The 14,731-nt window shown below is 48.6% G+C and overlaps 1 long non-coding RNA gene across 4 annotated transcripts in view; it reads right to left on the reverse strand.

The window, feature by feature from the left end:
* LOC121819994 (uncharacterized) overlaps nt 1-1,240 on the reverse strand; it is an 88,054-nt gene extending 86,814 nt beyond the window's left edge. For all 4 annotated transcript variants that reach the window (XR_009601284.1, XR_009601281.1, XR_009601282.1 and 1 more), the window contains exon 1: nt 1,158-1,240. This is a non-coding gene — a long non-coding RNA (uncharacterized LOC121819994). The remainder of the gene's footprint in view (nt 1-1,157) is intronic.
* Nucleotides 1,241-14,731: the final 13,491 nt, after the last annotated feature.

The following is a 14,731-nucleotide window of genomic DNA, read 5'->3' on the forward strand; positions in this document are numbered from 1 at the left end:
AGATCTCAATTTGTCAGGATAACCAGGTAGCCAGGAAGCAACTGTCTCCCTGCCCCCTCGTCAGTAGCACATGTCTTAAAGGTCAGCGACGCTGTTTTGCACCCATCTGGTACAAAAGTCCAAGGTAAGATAGCCCAAGGTAAGTATCCCTGGGCCAGAAAAGTGAAAAAGAACAAAGTAACATCTCTGCAAGGGAGACTCAAAACCCATGGAGCATTTTGGAGACCATTGCCTCCACATCCAGACACCAGCTATGTTGCTAAGGAGGAAGACCCTCCTCTGAGTTCCATGAAAGGAACCGAGGTCCTGCAGGGTTCACAGTGGGGCCCCCTGGGGCCAACCCCCGCCTTCATTGGGGTGGCTCCCTGGTGAGTGGGAAGACGAGGCTGGGAGAAGAGCCAGGGTGTGCTTTGTTGACTCTGTGGAGTTCAGAGAGGGCTTCCCATTTGACTTGGCGAAGGAGAAAAGTCCTTTATTTCCCCCTAGCTTTGGGGCCTGCCAGCCCCACAGCTGAGGGAGGGGGCTGCCCCCCTTCCCTGACTCCCACACCGTGACTTGCAGAGTTCAGTGAGAAGCCCCATCCAGAACGGGTCGGGCTGGGTCTGGGACGTGCCTGTTTGGTCCCCAGAGCACGCTCATGCGCCCCCCTCCAGCCCAGCCAGGAAGGCCTTCCCAGAGATCCTCCCGATCTGGCTTTTTTTCTTTTTCTTTTTTTCCCCTAAGCCCAGAGCCCAGTTATTTACCCAAAGAAAACAGGGAAGTGACAAGGTAACAGAGTACACATGTTGTGAAAATATGCAGGCTGAGGCTGAAGAAAAGAAAACATTCTTCCATAAGTAGCTGCCTTGTTAATTCATTTTTTTCCCCCAGATTAGAACCAGCCATTTCTTGTGCTCCTTCAAGCACCTTCTGTGGTTTCCTAACAGCTGCCTGCAAGGGGTGAGATTTGGCTTGAAAAATGGGCCATCGGTCATGCTTCAGGGGCAGGGCAGAAACCAAAATTCCCAGATTGCTCAAATTCACTGCTCCCTTTTTAGAGGGGAATGAAAGAGGGAGAGGTGGTGGGGAGAGGATTGTATAAACTCGGAGGCGTCACCTGATTTTCCATAAGACACGACAGCTCGGTAATGAACCGTCCTTGGGACTGGCTTTCTTACCTCCTCTGAAGTCGGTTTCCGACCCCTGGCAAGCCCGCACTCTGCAGCTCTGAGGAACAGCCATGGGCTGATTCTCGGCAATTAAAAATAACATTGGCCCTGATAGAGGACTCATGGGTGCCTCCCCCCGCACCGCCGTGCTTACACGCATGTGCACATGTGCGTGCGCGCTCGCGTGTGCACACACACACACACACACACACACACACACACACACACATGCCTTCTTCATTCCGTGCCAAAGATCACTTTCCCAAACCTGTTTGAAACAGCTGACTGCATCCGAGGAGCAGGCTGCAGCCCTGAGCACCCCGAGTGGACCTGGGAGTGGCCAGGGTTATTAATAGCATTTGCTCGGCCTGGTGTCTGGGGCAGAAGAAGGGTGATCTGCTCGTTTGGGGGATATTTGGCCATCATGGTTTGGAGCCTGATTTTTCCTTGTTGGATCCTTTAAACCTCAGGGCCAACAGAGAATGGCGGAGACAGCCTGCAAACCGGCTCGCCCAGCCAGGATCCCTCAGTACAGACCTTCATGTTTCTCATTTTTTCCCTCCTCAACGTTCCCACTCTACTTCTTGGCCTGTGGGCACTGGCCCACCGCTTGGCCTGGCTCCTCACAGGAGAGGTCACACCGCAGAGGCCTGGACAGCCCCTGTTAGCATTGCTGTGGCACTTTCTGTTAACCGGAGGCCTCTGAAGCCAGGCGGTCCACCCCAGCGTGGGGCAGGCCTGTGAGAGTATGTATTCCCGTTTCCTAGACAGGAGGCCTGTGCAGGTCTGAGGGGGAGCTGGGCTTATAGGCGCCTTCTCACGCCTTCCTTACTGCCACAGAGTTCATCAGCTTCCCACCACCAGCACCCAGCAGCCTTGACCTCAGGATGGGTGGAAATCCTACTGTCTCCCCAGAGGGCTTGCCACCACCACAAAGCCCCTTGCCAAAAACCCAGGAGTGGGCTGGACATCAGGCCTGGAGTGCCCTTGCTATCAGGTTGTGTTCAGGCAGAAGCGATACACCTGGAGATGGAGGCCCATTATGGGTCGGATGATAAGGTGTGGCCTCCCGGCAAACCTCTCCCACTGAGAAAGCTGCTAGGCTGGGGCCCTTCCCATCAGAGCCTGTGGCCTTGTGGGTAGAGGAAATCTCAAAGATCCAGTGTTCAGGGCCCAGGCTGAGAAAGCCCACCCGTGCCCTCTAATGAGCCTCCTTAACGTGGGTCACCAGGTTCTCACTGGGAGAACACATCCTCTCCCCCACACTGGGCCAGGTTCCAGCCTCTGGCTGTAGGTGAGAGACTATTTCCGATGATTGTTTTCAGACATTCTACATCTAGCGCGTGAAAACACAATAGTGACAGGAAAAATTCAGCACACACACACACAATACAAAGGTGGTTCCATCCTCACTGTGAGGAGGTCAGAGGGCTCTTTCATCACTCCAGTCCTTGATGTGGCTCCAAGGGAAGTAGCGCCTTTGAACTCCGGGCATCCACTGCAGGCCCGGCTGCAAGGGTGGGGACGGGGAGCCAGACACGACGAACGGCCTTTTCAGGGCCGCTCCTGTGAGGACCAGGCTTCCTCTCCCACAAGGTAATATAGAGCTGTTTGTTCAGTCATCCGAGATGGCCGAGGAGGGCTGGGAGCAGCTGGGGTCTGACTTAGCCAGAGCCAGGCCCTTCTGTTCTGGAGTTTCTGCACAGACCCCTGAGGACTGTGTTCTAATTCTGAGCAAGTCTCTCCTTTGACTTTCTCGTCTCTCCATTTTGGGCATTTTTGAAAAAATGACTCGCAGCAGCAGGAATGACTCCTAAGCCCTTGGGGATGAAGGGCTGGCAGGGAATGAATGCTGTTGACATTCAATTTTGAGAACCAGCTTTTGCACCTACAACCATGCCTTGCATATAGTAGGTGTTCAACAGTGGTTTGGTACTATGAAGTGGAGGAAGACCACCTGTGTTAAAATCCTTGCCTAGCCCTCTCTAGCTGTGTGCCCCTGAGCAAGTGACTCAACCTCTCTGTGCCTGCTTTCTCATGTATAAAATGGCAATAATAAAGTGCCTATTTCATTGCTGGTTGTAAGGATTAAGGTGTTTAGAACTTTTGTTCATGTAAAGTGCTTAATAAATGTTAATTCAGTTCAGCTCAGTTCAGTCGCTCAGTCGTGTCCAACTCTTTGCGACCCCGTGGACTGTAGCACACTATGCCTCCCTGTCCATCACCAACACCCAGAGTTTACTCAAACTCATGTCCATTGAGTCGGTGATGCCATCCAGCCATCTCACCCTCTGTTGTCCCCTTCTCCTCCTGCCCTCAATCTTTCCCAGCATCAGGGTCTTTTCCAGTGAGTCAGTTCTTCGCATCAGGTGGCCAAAGTATTGGAGTTTCAACTTCAGCATCAGTCCTTCCAATGAATATTCAGGACTGGTTTCCTTTAGGATGGATCTCTTTGTAGTCCAAGGGACTCTCAAGAGTCTTCTCCAACACCATAGTTACTCGTCTTAAAAAACAAAAGAACCAACTTTGGGAGTCCTATACTTGCTGCCAAAAGGTTTTTCTCTGGAGTCTAGGTGAGGCTGATCCTCAGACTCCTCCTCCTACCTTTCAGATCTCTGCTTTCCCTAATTAGAATCTGAGATTGGGAGGGTGGGAGGGCTTTGACTGGCCTTGGACTCTAACGTAACTGTTTCAACAGACGACCATCCTGGGTTTGAATTCTCCCAGAATAGGCTGTCCACTGCTTTGACGTCTGAGCCATTGTTTGAAAGTTTTCATCCTTAGGCAGGTTTTTTTTTTCTTACTGAGGTGGAATCTGCCACTCCGTAACTTGTATCCATTGACCCAGTTTTATACTAGTTCTTGAGACCTGGATAACAGTACAGCCAGGTCTCCATATCAGGCAGAGCAGGCACACTGAGAAGCCTAACCCCTATTCTCTCCGCCCCTACTTCTCTCTGTGTCTCACGCCAGATTATTAATACTTTGATTACACATTAGACAGACTGAATCTTGCTTTCCCCCTTATGTGTTTTCATAATGGACTTAACATCTTCAGGTCAATAGTACTTTTTTAAGATCTTCCTGGAAAGATGCTATTTTTGGAGAATGCTCAGAGGAAGCAACTGCTCCCGTGTGCATCTCATTCCATCCCTTTATCCTGATGCAGCTGGGAGAGTATCTGGATCTCTCCTCTCCAGGGGAGTTTCACCTCTCCCATCCTTTCCTGATATCACTATGACTATAAGCCACTCTTGCTGGTATATCTGTTTGCATCCCTTGGGCATGGTGGGGTAGAAAACGTGAGGACTACTTTTCTAAAACAAGGTAAGCTTGCTCCCTCCTCATGGTGCCAAAGCCCCATATTTCTCTGGTTTTTCCCTTCTCTCCTGGCCTCTCCAGCTTAAGCAGTTCTAGGACCCACGTTTCTCTGCAACTGATGAGAAGCTAACTTTGCACAGCTTCTTACTAGAATGGTAGCTCTGGGAGAGTAGGGAGTCTGTTTTGCTGCTCTGTCCTCAGAGTCTGTAACTATTTGCTGAACGACTGCCTTACTCCCAAGGTGCAACTTATGAAGAAACCCACATCTTCATCTCTCACCCTCTGTACTAAAAACCCAGAGGATAAACAAGAAGGTGAATGCGGCCCATTGTCCACAGCGCTGTCTTATTTATTGTTCTTGTTAGACGTTAAGAAAGCAACATCAAGGCCGTATTTCAAACAGCAAGAAAGCAGCATAACCAGGCCAAATCCTCACGCTTGTACACGCCTTGCATCACATGGTATGCCTGATTCACTCGTAATGCGATCTTGATCCATTTCTAGAAAGTCCATACTCACGGAACACTGTAGGGTCTCACCCACCGCTGCCAGATCCACTGCAATCTTCCATAGCTCTGTTCACAGATAATCATGAGGTCACAGCACACGGCTGCTGGGCTGGGAGAAACTCTTGCTGCCTTGATGACTGGGAGAATGGTCTAGTTTCTCTTAATACTCGTCAAACTCTGCTTCTGCAGCTATAATTTTCATTACGTCACTTCTCAGCTCTAACACCTACAAAGCCTCTTGTGTTCTTCAAAATTGAGTCCCAACTTCTCTGCTTGACTTTCAAGACTCTTCGCCATCGGGCCCGCCCTTGCCTACCCAACGTAAGTTCCTATTACTCTCTAACGCACACTCTTTCCCACAATCTATGATCAAGCCACGTTGTTTGTTACCTTCCCCATGTACTTTGCTGGCTCTTTTTTTCAATATGCTTGAAAATGGACTCATACGTTCATAAAAAAATGGACTTAATTTTTTTAAGAGCAGTTTTAGATTCACAGCAAAACTGAGCAGAGAGTACAGAGATTTCTTCTTTACTCTGTCCCCCACCACACACACACAATCTCCCCCACTATCAGCATCCCCTGCCAGAGTGAGTGCATTTGTCGTAAGTCATGAACCTATGCTGACACATCCAAATCACCCAAGTCCACAGTTTACATTAGGGTTCATTCATGATGGTATACATTTTGTGGATTTTGACTAATGTGTAATGACCTGTATCCACCATTACAGTTTCATACAGCAGTTTCTCTACCCTAAAAACTCTCTCTACACTTTCTTCTTATAATCCTATTTTCATCATCATAAATAATGGAAGCTCTACTTTCTTCCCCAAAACCCTTCTAGTAACTGTAGTCCTCACAGATCTCTCTTTCCCCAGGACTCTTGCTGTACCCACAAGTAGGGACACCCTTGACAATGCCCTTATTGCATCCTTCCATGTTAGCTCCCTCTCTGTAACTAGAGTGGAAGCTCCTAGTACTTGGATTCCCCCATTGTGCCTGTATAGGAGTTTCATAAACAGGGCCACCATACTGAATAGCTCTGGGGGTCTCATTCTCATAATATCCATGTGCATAGGGTCCCTAGAATTAGGTAGCTGGATTTAGAAAAGGCAAAGGAACCAGAGATCAAATTGCCAACATCCGTTGGATCATAGAAAAAGCAAGAGAATTCCAGAAAAACCTCTGCTTCACTGACTACACTAAAGTCTTTGACTGTGCGGATCACAATAAACTGGAAAATTCTTACAGAGATGGGAGTCCCAGACCACCTTACCTGCCTCCTGAGAAACCTGTATGCAGGTCAAGAAGCAACAGTTAGATCTGGGCATGGACAACGGACTGGTTCTGAACTGGGAAAGGAGTACATCAAGGCTGTATATTGTCACCCTGTTATTTAACTTATATGCAGAATACATCATGTGAAATGCCTGGCTGGATAAAGCACAAGCCGGAATCAAGATTGCTGGGAGAATTATCAATAACCTCAGATATGCAGATGACACCACCCTTATAGCAGAAAGCAAAGAGGGACTAAAGAGTCTCTTCAGTTCAGTTCAGTTCAGTCGCTTAGTCGTGTCCAACTCTTTGCGGCCCCGTGAATCGCAGCACGCCAGGCCTCCCTGTCCATCACCATCTCCTGGAGTTCACTCAGACTCACGTCCATCGAGTCCGTGATGCCGTCCAGCCATCTCATCCTCGGTCGTCCCCTTCTCCTCCTGCCCCCAATCCCTCCCAGCATCAGAGTCTTTTCCAATGAGTCAACTCTTCCCATGAGATGGCCAAAGTACTGGAGCTTCAGCTTTAGCATCATTCCTTCCAAAGAAATCCCAGGGTTGATCTCCTTCAGAATGGACTGGTTGGATCTCCTTGCAGTCCAAGGGACCCTCAAGAGTCTTCTCCAATACCACAGTTCAAAAGCATCAATTCTTCGGCACTCAGCCTTCTTCACAGTCCAACTCTCACATCCATACATGACCACAGGAAAAACAAAAGCCTTGACTAGACAGACCTTAGTCAGCAAAGTAATGTCTCTGCTTTTGAATATCCTATCTAGGTTGGTCATAACTTTTCTTCCAAGGAGTAAGAGTCTTTTAATTTCATGGCTGCAGTCACCATCTGCGGTGATTTTGGAGCCCCCCAAAATAAAGTCCGACACTGTTTCTACTGTTTCCTCATCTATTTCCCATGAAGTGATGGGACCAGATGCCATGATCTTCATTTTCTGAATGTTGAGCTTTAAGCCAACTTTTTCACTCTCCTCTTTCACTTTCATCAAGAGGCTTTTTAGCTCCTCTTCACTTTCTGCCATAAGGGTGGTATCATCTGCATATCTGAGGTTATTGATATTTCTCCTGGCAATCTTGATTCCAGCTTGTGTTTCTTCCAGTCCAGCGTTTCTCATGATGTACTCTGCATATAAGTTAAATTGATGAAGGTGAAAGAGGAGAGTGAAAAAGTTGGCTTAAAACTCAACATTCAGAAAACTAAGATCATGGCATCTGGTTCCATTACTTCATGGCAAATAGATGGGGAAACAATGGAAACAATGAGAGACTTTATTTTGGGGGGCTCCAAAATCACTGCAGATGGTGATTGCAGCCATAAAATTAAAAGATGCTTGCTCCTTGGAAGAAAAGTTATACATAGACAACATATTAAAAAGCAGAGACATTACTTTGCCAACAAAGGTCCATCTAGTCAAAGATATGGTTTTTCCAATGGTCATGTATGGATGTGAGAGTTGGACCATAAAGAAGGCTGAGCGCTGAAGAATTGATGCTTTTGAGCTGTGATGTTGGAGAAGACTCTTGAGAGTCCCTTGGACTGCAAGGAGATCAAATCAGTCAACTCTAAAGGAAATCTATCCTGAATATTCATTGGAAGGACTGATGCTGAAGCTGAAGCTCCAATACTTTAGCCACATGATGCAAAGGACCAACTCATTAGAAAAGACCTTCATGCTGGGAAAGATAGTAGACAGAAGGAAAAGGGGATGACAGAGGATGAGATGGTTGGATGGCATCACCGACTCAACGGACATGAGTTTGAGCAAACTCCAGGAGATGGTGAAGGAAAGGGAAGTCTGGCGTGCATCAGTCTATGGGATCACAAAGAATCAGACACAACTAAGGGACTGAGCAACAACAAGAGTTATGTAGCGCCATAGCCCTGTTCACAAGTCCTTGGTTATTGAATAAATCCCAATCGAGGACCTGAAAAGAAACTATTATCCTATCATGATTCAATTCAATTCTTCAGGTGATGGCTAAATAGCTAACCACCAACAATACCAAAATTAATAATGATTGACTGAGTGTGATCCTACCCTCGAAAGAATTATAGTCTTGTAACAGAAAACTAAGTAAACAGATCACCATAATACAATGTGAACAGTGCTAATATATAACTATGTGTAAAGAACATAGCACTAAGTATGTAGCTTGAAGAAGCAGCAAGAATCTATCAGGCAAGAGAGTGAGTAGAGGATGCTCCAGCAGGAAGACGGAAAAATGAAACAAGATGGCATATTTAGAGACTTACAAGTGGTAGTTTATTTCCCAGTGGTAAAACTGGAAGCACGATGGTTAAATGATTGCCTATGCCCTCCAGGTAAACCGACAGCAGGTCATTGACACAATGGGACTGCAGCGTCTGCCTGCAATGTGGGAGACCCGGCTTCAATTCCTGGGTCGGGAAGATGCCCTGGAGAAGGAAATGGCAATCCACTCCAGCACTCTTGCCTGGAAAACCCCACGGATGGAGGAGCCTGAAAGGCTACAGTCCATGGGGTCACAAAGAGTCAGACACGACTGAGCGACTTCATTTCACTTCACTTCACTCACTTCTGGAATCAGAAATGAAAGAGTAGAGCCCCTATCCTGCTTAGTCATCTCTTGCTCTTCTGAGGACTGGGTGGGATAAGCCCCAGAGCCAGTGTATTTCTTTCATTCACTCTGTCCCGTGTTGCTTTGTGCACGATGGGGTGGACCATCTGGGCAGCAGGGTTGGGTCTTCCCGAGTCCTTGAACAGCCTCAGGAATGGGTCCTAGTTTTCTATAGGTTTGCTTTGGAAGCTTGCACTGTTTTGGCCTACTTCATGAATTTCTTCTTTCTCTTCCTCCTCTTCTTCTTCTGCCTTCGCGTCCTCCTCTTTCTCATCCTCTGATTTTGGGGGGATATTAAATGTCCGGTTAATCAGCTAAACACCAGTGTGGGCCAACATAGAGCAGTTTATGCCCCTCACAGGGCTTCCTTTTCCCAGTCCCGCGCTAGGTGGACAGTTGTTGGCCGCCATGTTGGAGTCTGGACATGACTGGGCCGCCACAGTGCGTGGCCCAGTCCCAGGGTATGAACAGGGTGTCGAGGCCTTGCTGGATGAAAGGGCTGAAGCCCCATGTTGTGATTCTGGGCACCTCTAATTTCCCCCTTCTCCGTTTCCACCATTTCGTCACCAGCAGGAGTCTGTTTGAGGCTTCTAGAGCTTGTCTTTGTTTCACCTGGGAAAGTCCCTTCAGGGAGAGCGAAGATCTCCCCGGAGGAATGGCTGGAGGCCTGACCTCTGTCACCTGAATTGTTTAGATGAAGAAGCCCCCAGAGGGGTTAGGAGGGTGATCAATTGGGAACTTAAGGAGCAAAGACCTCTCTCTCCCTCTTCTCGCTCTGCTCATTGTGCTCAGAAGGGCAGCAGGGTCAGCGGTAGCAAACTGAAGGGCCAACTAGCCGCGCCTTGAAAGGCGCTCGTTTTGTGTTTCAGTAATGAGCGCTCTCTTTCTCCCCTTGGATGCACTCAGATTTCACGAGTTACAGGGAACCTGTCAACTGCTGTTTTCATTGTATGGGACTCACAGGGAACTTGGGTACAGGGCAAGCTCGTTTCAAAGAGAGCAGGGGGAGGAAAAATCCTGAATAGATGCAAAGTGCTGTCATATGCAGATCACAGCCCCAGTTGCTATGGGACACCTCTGCCCGCCTAAAGGACGAGATGCTGAAGTCCTGTGTTGAGGTGGCTGCTTCCTTGGAGATGGGAATGCCACTGCCGAAAGGGCACAGCCAGCAAGTCTGCACTGCCTCGGGCTCTCGGGTTTTCCACGGAGCCCGGCTTAACGCGGCTTGGATCCCAGCAGCCTCTGCCCCTGACTGGCTCAGCAGTCAGGAGCCTCTCACTCAGGAGCTGAGGGAACAGGCCCATTAACCCTGGAGGAGTGGAGACAGGCAAGTAGAAAGGGGGTCTCTTTAAGGACCACCAGGTCTCTGCTCCCAGATGAGCCACCAGAGCCCATGGACCCGAACTGGGACCTGATGTGAAAGGCAGGTTTTCACCTTCTTTGTTTGCCATGCCCTCTGAGGGCACTTGGCAGTAACACTGCTTTCCTGATGGGTTCATTTTGTAGCTGACAGACATTGTTTTCTTTCCCCTGTTTACCTAGAGTGACCCAGAGTAACAGGATAGGCTATGCCCACAAGAGGGAAGAGCAGGCCTGCCTTGGCTCCCCACACCCAGGTCCTTCTGCCCTGTATCCACCTATGGGGACAGGGACGAGCCCGGGGACTGTCCTGCCTGGAGTAGAGACCAGAGCAGGACCTACAGAGGAGGAGTCCAACAATAGAGGAGCACCCAGAATTAAGACTCTCCATAAGACTCTCCAAAGGGTCCTTCAACTGGAGGTCCTTGGAGTGAAAGCATCTGGTAGAGCTCATGGTAGGACCTAAAAGAAACCAGGGAAGAGTCCTAAGGGAAATGTTGCCAGCAACTGTTTACTGAACACCTTACTCTATCTACAATTAAAGGGCCAAAGTATGGCCCTGTCTCTGGGGAGTCTGAGTCTGAGAGCTGTGGCTAAGCCAGGAGGTAGAGCCAGTGCCCTTGGCACCATGTTGTGACCTCCTCCTGACCCTCATGTTTTCACTCCCGTGCCCACTTTTATCACAGCTTAGCTTCTCCCTAACCCACTCCAGTATTCTTGCCTGGAGAATCCCATGGACAGAGGAGCCTGGCAGGCTACAGTCCATTGGGTTGCAAAGAGTCAGACATGACTGAAGCAACTCAGCACACGTGTAAGCTTCTCCATACGAGGGCTGACAAGATACATACTTCAGTCTAGGACTTTGCCCTCAAAGAGGCCTCTGTGTAGTGAGAGGGTAACTTTTGCGTATATGGAACTGTTGTGGAAGGTGCTTTGCAAGGCTGAAAGCTCTGTGCAAATGTAAGACATAATGACCCTTCCAGGAGGAATCTCAAACACTGGCAGAGGTGAGAGGCAGGCACAGTTCAACAGTGGCAAGATTCCATGACTGGCTGGAGCAAAGGACAGGCGACCTTCTGAACTAAGGCTGGAGCAGCAGGCTGAGGGCCACATATGCTGCAGCCCTGAGACTGACCATGTGGAACAGAGAGTTTAAATCATTACTGTGTTTTCTATTTCAGCTATAGCACATTGCCATAAACTAAATGGCTTCAACAGTACAAATTCATTATCCTACAATGCTGGAGCTCAGATGCCTTGACATGGGTCTCCCTGGGCTGAGATCAGGATACTGGCGGAGCCATGTTCATCTCTGTAGGCTCCATGGGCAACTCTGGTTCCTTGCCTTTTCCTGCTTCTAGAGGCCACCCACATTCCTTGGCTTGTGGCCCCGTCCTCCATCTGCAAAACCAGCAATAAAAGGTTGACTCTTTCTTATATCTCATCACTCTGACCTCCCCTTCTGCCTCCCTTCCATTTTTAGGGACCCTGTGGTTACATTGGGCTTCTCTGGTGGCCCAGCGGTAAAGAATCCACTTGCAATGCAAGAGACGCAAGAATCACAGGTTCGATCCTTGGATCTGGAACATCCCCTGGAGAAGGCATGGTGACCCACTCCAGTATTCTTTCAGGGAGAATCTCGTGGACAGAGGAGCCTAGCAGGCTACAGTCCGTATTGTCACAAAGAGTCGGACATGACGAGGCAACTTAGCATGCAGGTACATGATTACACTGGGCCCATCTGGATGATCTAGGACAATGTACCTGTTTTAAGGCCAGTCAATTAATAACCCTAAGCCCCCTTTTCCTTGGAAAGTAACATGTTCGTAGGTTCCACAAATTAGGACATGGGCATCCTTGAGGGCCCATTATTCTGCCATTGGTTAGTTGGTTGGTTATTAGTTACTGCTTGTTTGGTTGTTGGTTGGCTGTTTTCTGAGACAAACCCCTGCCCTCCGCACTCGCTCAAGAACTGGATAATCTCATTTATAAGAAGAAGGGAAAAATAAGAGTGAGAGGCCCCTAAGGGGAAGAAGGGAGGCAGACATGGATAGAGAATATCAGTGTCATCCCACTGCCTATCAGAATGACTTGATAAACCACAATCCCCAGAATAAGACAGCATATGATTCTGGAGAAGTCTGTTAGTCCATATACCCTCTCAGACCCTGGTGCATAGCTGGGTCATTTTCCATGTAAAAATTTAGCCTCGAGTTCTTGGTTTCTGTCCCATGTCCTCTGGCTTAGAAGCAGAAATGCTTGCAACCCATTCTAAAATGTCTGATCAACCTTTTGAGATAGTATCTCTAATCTAAATACACTAGTGGATTTTGCTAAGTGTCCAACAGTCCCCTGGAGCCTCCCAATTCCGCAGTGGGTTTTGGTCTGTCTCCTACACATCAGCCCCAGCCCTGCTTCATGAACCCTGCCCAGCAGCCTTGAGGACTTCACAGCTTGCAGGCTGGACTGTGTCAGCCGCTGCTCTGCTTCCCACCTTGTTAGAAGCTGAAGCTTTCTCTTTAGGAAGTCCATCAAAACCCTGGAAGTCAAACGTAGATATCTTTTGCCCCTGAAGATATTGATCTCCCATCTCTAAACTGCCTCTCTCCCACTAACAGCATCAGCAGCAGCGTAATAATGGCTGATGTTGGAACATTTCCTGTGTGCCAGGTACTGTGCATGTATTACCTCATTTAGTGCTTGCAACTACCCTAGAAAGAGCCCTATGAAGAATGGGCACCAGTCCATTTCACCGATGAGGAGACAGAAGCAGAGAGAGATTAAATAGCTTGCCCAAAGTAAAGGAGGGTTTCCCTGCTGGCTCAGTCAGTAAAAAAAAAGTCCAAATGCAGGAGAGCCGGATTCAATCCCTGGGTCGGGAAGGTCCCCTGGAGAAGGAAATGGCAACCCATTCCATTATTCTTGCCTGGGAAATCCCATGGACAGAGGAGTCTGTTGGGATATAGTCCATGGGGTTGCAAGAGTCAGACACGACAGCAACAAAACCACAAAGTAATGGAGTTCATATGAGATGGAGTCAGGATTCAAACCCAGGCTGTGGAGGCCCGTCATCCTCACCAGGATTACTGCTGTAGTCACCCTCTTTTCACTTTACTCTGCTTACCATCCAAGTCCAACAGCCAGAGTGATCCACGTGTATGAGATTGTGTGCCCCCTGTTTTCAGAACCTTCCAGTGGCTCCCATCTGACTCAAGAAAAGCCAGGGGCTCACAGCGGCCCACAGGCCCCCATGATCGAGCCCTGCTCCTTCTCTGCTGGCACCTCCTGCCATCTCCCCATCCCTCTCTCTTCCTTTCCAGCCACACTGGGCTCCTTGCTCTTTCTCCTGCCTTGAACATGCTAGTCTTTCTCCCTGGTTGCTCTCCCCAGTTCCCATTATCTTGGCTCATTCTCTTCTCAAGGGAACAGTCTACATAAAGAAAAAACAAAACAAAACTTATATTTGTGGCACCCTTACCCAAAGACTCCCTAAACCCATTCCTTAGCTTATTTTCTCCATAAGATTGTCACCAAATAACACATGAGATATGTATCTGTTGCTTTTTATCTGTTTCTCCCACTGGAAACAAAGCTCCAGCATGTGCTCATGGATGAACGAGTGAAGCCCCAGGACTCCCCTGAAGACCTTTATTTAAAATAGTAAAACTGAGAAATCATTGTTAATCTCTTTCTAAGGATGGCTCCACCTAGGACTTCTGTGGCCCATGTAGGTGGCACCGTGAGGGTTGCTTGAGTGCGTCTGGGGCACTGGGGCCACTATGTTGAATCCACCAGGACTGCCCTAATGAGAGCCCGCCTGGTCAATGGATCCTGTGCTGAGAAATAGGAATGTGTTACTGAAATGGCCCCATGGTTTGAGAGCCCCATAGGAACAGGTTCTGGGCCTGCATCCCCCATCACCTTTCTCCAACAGAGAGTAGTCTTTTATTTTATTTTTTTATGGCTAATGGCAAGGCTGCACCTGTGGTAACCTCGTTAGTCTATTCCAGAGCTCCACAGAGAGAGGTGAAAGCCTGCCAATTTAGCCAGGGGTTTTTCTTCTTAGGCTGCTAGGTGTGGGGGGACTGGGGATTCAGCCAGACTCCAGGCTGAGAATCCACAAAAGTTTGGGGTCCAGCTTATCTGGAGTGAAATGAGCTCAGGGGATGTTTCTTTGTGTCTTGGACCCCGCTTGGTAAGCTGAAATTGATCACTGGATGAACCCCCAGCCTCACAGATTTCAGAACACAGAAATACAGATTCTGTCTCTTTCCCTATAACCCTCCTCCTTACTTCCCCTTGTACACCTTTGCTGAGCTGGGACTATCCCAGAAAGGAAGGCTCAGTAACTGGCAGGGCCCTCTGCTCTGCTCATTCTAGAAACCTATAGAAGCCAGCAGCCACCCCTGTGCCTGGCCTATTCGCCCAACTGGCAGCCAGTTTCATCCTTCATGGATCGCCAGGTTTTGGAGAATGAGATGTTAAGACTTTTGCAGGAAGGCTG

This window comes from Ovis aries, chromosome 7 (assembly GCF_016772045.2).
Source record: "Ovis aries strain OAR_USU_Benz2616 breed Rambouillet chromosome 7, ARS-UI_Ramb_v3.0, whole genome shotgun sequence".
Classification (NCBI taxonomy): Eukaryota; Metazoa; Chordata; class Mammalia; order Artiodactyla; family Bovidae; genus Ovis; species Ovis aries.